Below are 10,859 nucleotides of genomic sequence, written 5' to 3'. Positions count from 1 at the left end.
GGGTATATTCTGGAGGGATTATAGTTTGGCCTAGGCTATTTTATACCCCCCGGTATAGTTTGGCCTAGGACAGTTTATCCCCTGGGGGGTATATTGTAGCCTGGGGGGTATAGTTTGGCCTAGGCTATTTTATACCCCCAGGTATAGTTTGGTCTAGGACAGTTTATCCCCTGGGAGGTATATTGTAGCCTGGGGGGTATAGTTTGGCCTAGGCTATTTTATACCCCCAGGTATAGTTTGGCCTAGGACAGTTTATCCCCTGGGAGGTATATTGTAGCCTGGCGGGTATAGTTTGGCTTAGGCTATTTTATACCCCCAGGTATAGTTTGGCCTAGGACAGTTTCTCCCCTGGGGGGTATATTGTAGCCTGGGGGGTATAGTTTGGCCTAGGCTATTTTATACCCCCAGGTATAGTTTGGCCTAGGACAGTTTATCCCCTGGGAGGTATATTGTAGCCTGGGGGGTATAGTTTGGCCTAGGCTATTTTATACCCCCAGGTATAGTTTGGGCTAGGACAGTTTATCCCCTGAGAGGTATATTGTAGCCTGGGGGTATAGTTAGGCCTAGGCTATTTTATACCCCCAGGTATAGTTTGGCCTAGGACAGTTGATCCCCTGAGAGGTATATTGTAGCCTGGGGGGTATAGTTCGGCCTAGGCTATTTTATACCCCCAGGTATAGTTTGGCCTAGGACAGTTTATCCCCTGGGAGGTATATTGTAGCCTGGGGGGTATAGTTTGGCCTAGGCTATTTTATACCCCCAGGTATAGTTTGGCCTAGGACAGTTTATTCCCCAGGGTATACTCTGACCTGGACCAAACTATACCCGGGTTTAATCTGGATGGAGTATACTGTGGCCTGTTACACCAGGATCGGAGGTTATGTATGCGTTAATAATACTCCCTGCCAAGGACACAACAAGAACAAAGATGTATGTAAAGACCGGGATCACCAATAAAGTAAAAAATATATTTGCGGAATTTTATTAATATTGACTGAACAATCAAAAGTTAAAAAAAATTAAAAAGCATAACGCTTTAGCATTATATCAAGCCACAATATAATATTGTTCTTCAGGCTATTTTTGGGAATTGTGCCAACAGCATATTATATTTATATAATTTGAGGATCACGTTATATTATGTGATTTTTGAGTTCTAATATTTATGGGATGTGTTTTATATGGATATATAGTTGTATTTACTGGTGACATTTATTGGAGGATTGGCTGAACAATATTATGTTGTGGCTTGATATAACGCTAAAGCGTTATGCTTTTTAATTGTTTTTAACTTTTGATTGTTTGTTCAGTCTATATGAATAAAATTACGCAAACATATTTTTTACCTTATTGATGATCCCTATCTTTACATACATCTTTGTTGTTGTTGTGTCCTTGGTAATTTTTTTTGTATATGTCGGGTTGAGCACCAGATCATAATATTTGGGTGCTGCGCTCCATTTCTCAAACTCGTAATACTCCCTGCCAGTGGCCGCGGCCTCGCTTCCATACACTTGTATGTAGAGAGGCCGTGCCCACTAGACGGCCTCGTCACTACACGGGGTGTGGTACATACTAGTGTATGGAGCGACACCGCACACACCAGGCCAGGATATGTATAACTCATACGTACCCTCCGGTCCCGGGTCTGAAACGGGGCAAATGCCCACAGCGCACAGTGCGAGCTCTGGGGGATTCATAAGTCTGCAGTCACACAGAGTAACTGCAGACTTATGGGTTTTGACTGGACAATGCCTTTAACATATCTCCCAACTTCTGAACAACGGAAAGAGGGATTGATCATGAGGCGCTCATAGCGAATTTTGGCCTCACCCCAATCCACGCCCATTTACCTTTTCTTTCTCCCCTGGCAGTAGGAGTTGTCAGAGGGGCGGTGGTAGTGAGGGAAATTCAGCAGACGCCCGAGACTGCAGGGCGGAGACCCAAAATCAGGACTGTCCGCTGTATCCAGGACTGTTGGGACTTGAGATGAGTGGATGGATTCACGGCTCTCCAGTCCAGTGTCCAGATCAGTGGTACCTGGCGGCTGGACAGGAGGCCGTGAATCTCTAACCATCCGGCGTCCCCGGCGGCTTTTGATCACTCAGGGCAGCGCAACGTCATCTGTGCGACCTGCTCATCTCTAGTTGGGACCTATGGATTATTTTTTGTTCATTCATTCACAGTCGGAGCCGCCAGAACTTTCTCATCTTTATGTAGCTTCACTATACGACATCCGGCTTTTTTTGTGTCTGTAAGGCCGTGTGCACACGTTGCAGAAATATTGTGATATTTGTTTTCAGCAGATGTCCGCACCAAACTCCGCAATAACAATCTTTTCCCCACTTATCTAATCCGTTTTTGGTGCAGATGTGAAGCCGCGTTTTTATTCTGTTTTTTATAGTACAGAAAAGCTTTCATTCTGCACTTAAAAACTTATCTGCGTTTTTTTACAGGCGTTTTTTATGTGCTCCACATAGAATCATCTAGAGAAATAAAAGCACCAAAACCACACAGCGGACGCCTTTTTTTGTTAAAGTAGTTTTTATTAAGGACTTTTTTACATAAATGGGGTAAAGAAAAAGGGAAGAGACATATTATATATACACAGTAATAAAGAAGCAAACAAGAACAAAATAAAAGGAAAAAAAAGTCAAATGTAAAGAGATGAAAGATATAGGTAAAATAAAGGGTGGAAAGGGTTAAGGATGAGAAGGGGGAAGGAAAAATATATTTTATTAACCCCTTTAAAGCCCAAGACGTACTAATACGTATCTGCGAACTGGACTTAAGAGCCTGATACGTATTAGCACGTCTTTGCGATCGCGCCCACACAGCCTGATTGTCATAGCTGACACCCAGTGCTATATGCTGGGAGCGGTCCCGCACCACTCCTGGCACATTAACCCCCGCAATGCTGTGATCGAAGTCGATCGCAGCATTGCGGGGGCAAGGAGAGGTGATCGGGATACTCACCTCTCCTGCCAGCATCCAGCGATGTCACCCAATGTCGTCATGACAACATCCGGGTCACCAGACGGCAGGAAGATATTTTGGTCAAGCGCAGTGCATGACCAAAGTATCTTCTGCATCTGCAGCGCTGACAGCATGTATAGCACAGGGATGGTGCTGCATTCCTGTGCTATACAGGCGATCAGAAAAAAAAAAAGAGAAAGTCGCATAGTGGGACAAAGAATAAAAGTAAAAAAAAAGTGTTAGAAAGTGAAAAAAACAATTGTAAAAATATTAAAAAAAATAATCCACCAAAAATAAAAATGTAATGTACCCATGAAGAAATATTATTATGAAAATAAAACAAAAAACAATAAAAGTACACATATTTGTATCGCCGCATCCGGAACGACCTGACCTATAAAACTGTCCCACTAGTTAGCCCCTTCAGTGAACACGGTAAAAAAAATAAATAAAATAAGAATAAATAAAAAACGAAGCAAAAAAACTATGCTTTATCATCATACCACCAAACAAAAAATGGAATAACACGTGATCAAAAAGACGAATATAAATAAAGATGGTACAGCTGAAAACATCATCTTGTCCCGCAAAAAACAAGCCGCCATACAGCTCCATCAGCCGAAAAATAAAAAAGTTATAGCTCTCAAAATAAAGAGAAGCAAAAAAATATTTTTTTCTATAAAATAGCTTTTATTGTGTAAAAGCACCAAAACATAGAAAAACTATATAAATGTGGTACCGCTGTAAATGTACTGACCCGAAGAATAAAGCTGCCTTATCAATTTTACCACACGCGAAACAGCATAAATTTAAAAAAAAAAAAAAAAAAGTCCTGAATTGTTGTTTTTTGTTTATTCTGCCTCCCAAAAATCGGAATAGAAAGAGAGCAAAAAAAGTCACGTGCCTGAAAATGTCACTAATAAAAACGTCAACTCGTCCCACAAAAAACAAGCCGTCACCTGACACTGTCGGCCAAAATATGGAAAAATTATAGCTCTCAAAATATGGCGATGTAAAAACTAGTCTTTGCAAAAAAAGCGTCTTTTAGCGTGTGTCAGCTGTCAATCATAAAAACCTGATATGATTCTGGTATCACTGTAATCGCACCGACCCGAAGAATAAAGTCGTCTAATCACTTATATCGCAAGAGGAACGGCGTAAAAAATAAACTCTTGGGTTAGGGTTGTGCTAGGGTTAGGGTTGGGGTTAGGGTTTAGCTAGGGTTAGGGTTGAGCTAGGGTTGTGCTAGGGTTAGGGTTGGGGTTAGGGTTGGGCTAGGGATGTGCTAGGGTTAGGGTTGGGCTAGGGTTAGGTTTGGGGTTAAGGTTGGGCTAAGGTTGGGGTTGGGCTAGGGTTAGGGTTGGGATTTTTTTTTTTCAAAAGTAAAAAAAAAAGATGACGATATGGCGACCAGTGTTGAGTGCAAGTGCTCGCTACTTGAGTTTGCATCGGGTGGCGGGTATGCACTGAGTATCGTGGGTGTTCGAGTGACATGCTTGAGTCTCCACCCCATATGCTTCGCGGCCAAAAAAACCTTGCGGGGATTGCCTGCCATGTACGAGCGATCCTCGCATGTTTTTTTTGGGAGTCTAATAACCGTGAAACATGCGGAGCGGGGACTCGAGCATGTCACTCGAGCACCCGTGATACATGGTGCATACCTGAGTACCCGATGCAAACTCAAGAAGCGAGCACTTGCGCTCAAGACTAATGACAACTTATTCAATATGATGACCTAATGGTATCAAATTCTGTGTCGTACCTCTGCGTTCAAAATGTTCACTATACCCCTTGATAAAATTTGTGAGGGGTGTAGTTTCCAAAATGGGGTCACTTGTGGGGGGTTTCCACTATTTAGGCATATCAGGGGCTCTCCAAACGCAACATGGCGTCTTCTCTCGATTCCAGCCAATTTTGCGTTCAAAAGGTCACACAGTGCTCCTTCCCTTCTGAACTCTGCCGTGTGCCCAAACACTGTATTTTCCCCACATATGGGGTATTGGCGTACTCAGGAGAAATTGCAGAACAGTTTTTGGGGTTCATTTTTACCTCTTATCCTTGTGAAAATAAAAAAATTGGGGCTAAAACATTTTTGTGGAAAAAGTTATTTTTTTTTATTTTCACGGCTCCATGTTATAAACTTCTGTAAAGCACTTGGGGGTTCAGGGTGCTCACCACACATCTAGATAAGTTCCCTGAGGGGTCTAGTTTCCAAAATGGTGTCACTTGTGGGGGGTTTCCACTGTTTAGGCACATCAGGGGCTCTCCAAATGCAACATGGCGTCCGCTAATTATTCAAGCAAATTTTACAATCAAAAAGTCAAATGGCGCTCCTTCCCTTACGAACCCTGCCGTGCGCCCAAACCATGGTTTTCCTCCATATATGGGGTATCTGCTAACTCAGGAGAAATTGCATAACAAACTGTTTGGTGCAATTTCTCCTGTTACCCTTATGAAAATGCAAAATTGGGGGCTGAAAAACATTTTTGTGGGAAAAATGTGAAAATTTTATTTTTACGGCTCAATGTTATAAACTTCTGTGAAGCCCCTGGGGGTTCAAGGTGCTCACCACACATCTAGATAAGTTCCCTGAGGGGTCATGTTTCCAAGATGCTGTCATTTGTGGGGGGTTTCCACTGTTTAGGCACATGAGGGGCTCCCCAAACGCAACATGGCATCCGCTAATTATTCAAGCAAATTTTACATTCAAAAAGTCAAATGGTGCTCCTTCCCTTCCGAGCCCTGCCATGCGCCCAAACAGTGGTTTTCCCCCACATATGGGGTATCTGCATGCTCAGGGGAAATTGCACAACAAATTTTGGGGTCCAATTTTTCCTGTTACCCCTGCAAAAATAAAAAAAATGGGCCTAAAGTAACATTTTTGTGAAAAAAGTTAAATGTTAATTATTTTCTTCCACATTCCAAAAATTCCTGTGAAGCACCTGAAGGGTTAATAAACTTCTTGAATGTGGTTTTGAGCACCTTGAGGGGTGCAGTTTTTAGAATGGTGTCACTTTTGGGTATTTTCTGTCATAAAGACCCCTCAAAGTGACTTCAAATGTGATGTGGTCCCTAAAAAAATGTTTTGTAAATTTTGTTGGAAAAATGAGAAATCGCTGGTCAACTTTTAACCCTTATAGCTCCCTAATAAAAAAAAATGATAGTTCCAAAATTGTGCTGATGTAAAGTAGACATGTGGAAAATGTTATTTATTAACTATTTTGTGTGACATATCTCTCTGATTTAAGGGCATAAAAATTCAAATGTTGAAAATTGCAAAATTTTTGAAATTTTCACCAAATTTCAATTTTTTCACAAATAAACGCAAGTGATATCAAAGAAATTTTACCACTATCATGAAGTACAATATGTCACGAAAAAACATTCTCAGAATCAGGGGGATCCGTTGAAGCGTTCCAGAGTAATTACTTCATAAAGTGACAGTGGTCAGAATTGTAAAAATTGGCCCGGTCATTAATATGCAAACCACCTTGGGTTGTAAAGGGGTTAAGGAAAATGGGAAAAAGGGAAAAGAAAAAATTAAAGGGATAGAAGGAAAATGAAAAAGATTGATATGTACAGGATAGGCAAAGGAAAGGGGTTATGATACACATATACGATACCTTATATATAAAACATTTAATAGGGGGGAAGAAAAGGAACGGGAAAGGCAAGGAAAGAAAAGGGGAAGGAAGAACGCCTGTAAAACAGGTGGAGAGACAGGAATATAGAGAAATACTAACTTCTAAATAATGTAAAATACTGTTTGAATTCTAAGAGCGGGCGCTGTTCTCATGAAATCACATCCACTTTGCTTGGACAGTTAAACACAGCAAAATTTGTATGCAAAAAAAGCAGCATTTACTCTACAAGTGAACACGGTCTAAATTTTAAAGCAAAGTGGACATGATTCCATGAAATCTCCGCTCTGTGGTCTGAAGAAGCTGCTGAACTCTGCGGTTTTGGAGCATTTTTTCTCTATAATCTCCTTCTGAAAAAAAAATAAAGAACGAAGAAAAAAATGCCGCTGTATTTTTAAGTGTAGAATCAAAACTTTTCTGTACTATTAAAAAGCGTTAAAAACTCTGCTTCATATCTGTACCGTAATCGCATCAAATAAGAGGGAAAACGCATAGAAGAAAAGCAGCAAACACACAATAATCAGAGAAGATTGTTACTGCGTTGTGTGGTGCGAACACCTACAGACAAAAAGCAGCAGAAAGAACGCAGCATTTACGCTACTTATGAACACGGCCTCAGCATTACAGTTTTATTATATTTTTTATGGGTTTAATAGAGAAAAAAAAATCAATCACGCCAATTTTTTACGTCATTTACTGATCCCGTAAATAATCTGATCACTGTGTTGTGAGGGTCGTTACGATTACAGGGACATCAAATATGTCCGTGTTATGTGCTGATTTGTGATGCTCATTATTTTAAAAAATATGCATTAAAATGACAATATGTCTTTCATTATCATGTGTTTTTCATTATTTTTTAACAATTTTATAGGATGAAAAAAATCTCTTATTCTCCCTGTAGAATAAAAATACATACCGTCCATTGTACACAGCAGTGTATTTCAATCAGTATCATCTGCCTGAAGGCCGAGCCTGCAATACAGATCAGTGACATCATTAGAACTTGTGGTTCAGCAGCTTAAAGCCCCTTATCTGTAATGTAAAGGTTGTGAGCACAAGACCTGGAATGAGTCGCAGAATTTTTTTTTTTGTATTTGCTAATTAATTTTAATACTTATATAGGAACAAAAAAAAGTTTTCTTCACCTCAGGATACAGGCAACATAAAAATATATTGTTATATATACAATGTATTTCTAAGAATATTTATACTCTGCTTCTGGGTGCATTGCCTGCAATAGAGGTCAAGATAACCAAGTTCTCCTATCTATAACATTGTGGGGTATGCCTTGTTGGTAGAGCACCAGCCGATGAACACTAAGATGAACATAGAGATGTGAGTTTGATTCCCACCAGATCACAGGAGGCAGAAGAAGTAAATATACCATTTAATTTATGCAGCGAGCAGCCCCGCCCCCGGAGAATAATTTAATTTATGCAGCGAGCAACCCCGCCCCTGAGAAGAATGTAATTTATGCACCGAGAAGCCCCGCCCCGGGAAAAGCTACAGGAGCGATGAAAACGTCGTCGGAGAGGTGAGTATAAAAGTCTGGAGAACAGCTGAGATGTGATGGAATGGGATGCGGGATTGAGCCCTCAAATCGGGACAGTCCCGCTGAATCCGGGACAGTTGTGAGTTATACCTTTAATAACACCACATACTAAAGTTTAAAGACAATCAGATGTGTTTTCAGTTTCTGGAGTTAAAAAAGAGATGGGTCAGTATAAGACTACGTTCCAGAGATCAGCTTTTGGTGCATTTTTGATGCTGCATATTTTGCTGCATCAAAAACGAAGCATCTTACAAATCCAGCAAAGTGGATGGGATTTATAGAAATCTCCTGCCCACTGTGCTTTTATTTTACTCAATGTAACCTCACCTGTGGTGCGTGTTTGAAATAAGCAGCCGGACATTTTCTCTTGCAGGTACGCTGAGTTTTGTGTGTAAATATTTCCTATAAAGTTGCATTACATGCAGAAAATCAGGTAAAATCACACATGCGTCTTTAGTGTGTGTCCGCGGCAGAAATGCATCAATCACATATGTAATCCGCACATAAGAATCTCAACCAGGAAGTATCAAAAACAATGCAGCTTTATTTAAAATATGACCCAGTAAGAAGGGACAAAAAACTCAGCGTACCCGCAAGAGAAATTGATCTTTGTGGATTTGAGGAAATTTCTGCTTCATTTCTGCATCCTGGGCACATAGCCTAAGAGTGAAACAGCTCTGAAAACCCGCTAAAAAACTTCAGTATGAACACAACCTAAAAAAGTATGTCACCCCCTTACGCCTGATAGTTGAATAGTGTGTAGAAATGACCAGACCTTGGATCACTTATCAGCAGTACAACAGATCCTAATGTTAAGCCTGAGGAGCTCTGCAGTAATCAGAGCTGTGATCCAGGAGCTGCCACAGAAGGTCTGCTACTAGATAACAACCATCTCCATGTGGTAGAGCCAGCTACACGCAAGAGCGGCCTGCAACACACGTGACCAAGAAAAGCCAATCAGCCACAAGGTCGCAAAGAATCGTGCTGAAGCAGAAATGTAAAAGCGGCCCTGATTGGGTGCCCGTGACACCGGCAGTGCGGTCTTAGGAAGTCGCCGGAAGTTGGTCTCTCCTTTCCCCCCTGTTCGCGCTGCAGTTGCCGGTGGCCACTCTGCAGACTTCATCATGTCGTACGAGGATTACGATGTGAGTGGCTGTGGAATAGATGATGAATCAATCACAGTAGTGGTGTGGGGGCGAGTCCCGTGTGATTGCTCTCTTTACGGCTGTCGTTATCCCAGTGTGGATGGGTTATTATTGCTTGTGCTCATTTCCCTCTGATCTGTTTTTCTGCAGACCCCATATGATCCCTACAGCTGCCAGGCGGACTATGACACGCACACAGGTAGGATTATTGCTCCTGTCTCCTATGTGCACACTGGGAATCACCTACCATTACAGGGGTTGTCCCCTTAAGAAAACTGCAATCCTCCTGCTGCAGTTTTATAACACTCACCCTCCTCAGATCCAGCACAGAGTCTCTGCTGCTGCTCCTGGTGTCTGTGATTGTCTGCAGCGCTGACATCATGGTGAATTTTCTGTAGCCTGAGATCTACGTAGGCGCCACTGTAGCCAACCTGTGAGCTTAGTGGCTTTTCTCAGATTGACTGTACAAACTACTCAGCTCACTGATTGGCTGCAGCGTTGTCATTGTGACGTCAGCGTGTTAGGCACTGGAGCAGCTGCAGAGACTCTGTGCCAGGACCTGAAGACAGTGAGGAAAGAGGGGTCTGTTATAATAAACTGCAGCTGGAGGAAGATGATTTTCTGAACGCGATCACCCATTTAGTTCAACACCTTTTAGTTTGTGGTGTTTTCCAGTTCTCAGTGCTACTAACTTTTCATATATTTCTATATTGATCTTTTGTCAGTGGAGGTTCACAAGGCCACTTTTTTTCTCCACGTCTCACCAGATGTGACTAATTAGCATTGGCTACAAAGTCCCTCTGCTCAGATGCCTTGGCTGGGGCACCCGGCACTCTGCATGCGCAGTTTGTGTCTGCAGGGTCTCTGCTGTTAGAAACCTTTTCCTAAATGTCGCTGTATCATTAGAAATTGTTGATGACTTTCCTATGGTCTGTCCCTTCCCCACATAGGATCTACCTCGTCCTATGTCAGATGTGGGTAAAGTGTGAGTGGTCTCTATACAAGGCAGGTGCCAGATTGTTATTGGAGCAGCGAGAATTAAATAAAAGCAAAAATTGGCCACTTTTGACATAGTGGTTGGTCCTCCTTAACCACATAAATGCTGTTGTTAATCACTGGGCTTCAGAAGTGATCATCATGTCTTCTATATACTGTAGATCAGATTCATGCCCTTGAAGGGGACTAAAAATACAGTAGATATGATTTTTTTATTTATTTTTTTAAAGTGACGTTCGTTATCGCTGCGTCTGTAAAAGTTCAGTAAATGAAAATATAAGTTGCTGTAATTAACCCATATGGTCAGCACCGTACAGAGAAAATAATTGCTGTTTTTTGGTTGATGCACCTCCCTAACAATATGTATACTTTTGTAATCGTTCTGACGTGAAGTATCATATTGCCAGGTCAATTTTTTTTTTTTTAACCATACAATGAACGCTGTAAAAACAAGCCCCAGAATACAATGGCGGATTTGCATTTTTGTTCTTACCATTTTACCCCTGTTGGAATTTTCACCCTACAAAAAGCAAGCCCTCATACTGC

The sequence above is a fragment of the Phyllobates terribilis genome, unplaced genomic scaffold (assembly GCF_046119375.1).
Source record: "Phyllobates terribilis strain yellow unplaced genomic scaffold, ASM4611937v1 Scaffold_8__6_contigs__length_399053987, whole genome shotgun sequence".
NCBI lineage: Eukaryota > Metazoa > Chordata > Amphibia > Anura > Dendrobatidae > Phyllobates > Phyllobates terribilis.
Note: the sequence above shows the minus strand (reverse complement) of the source record.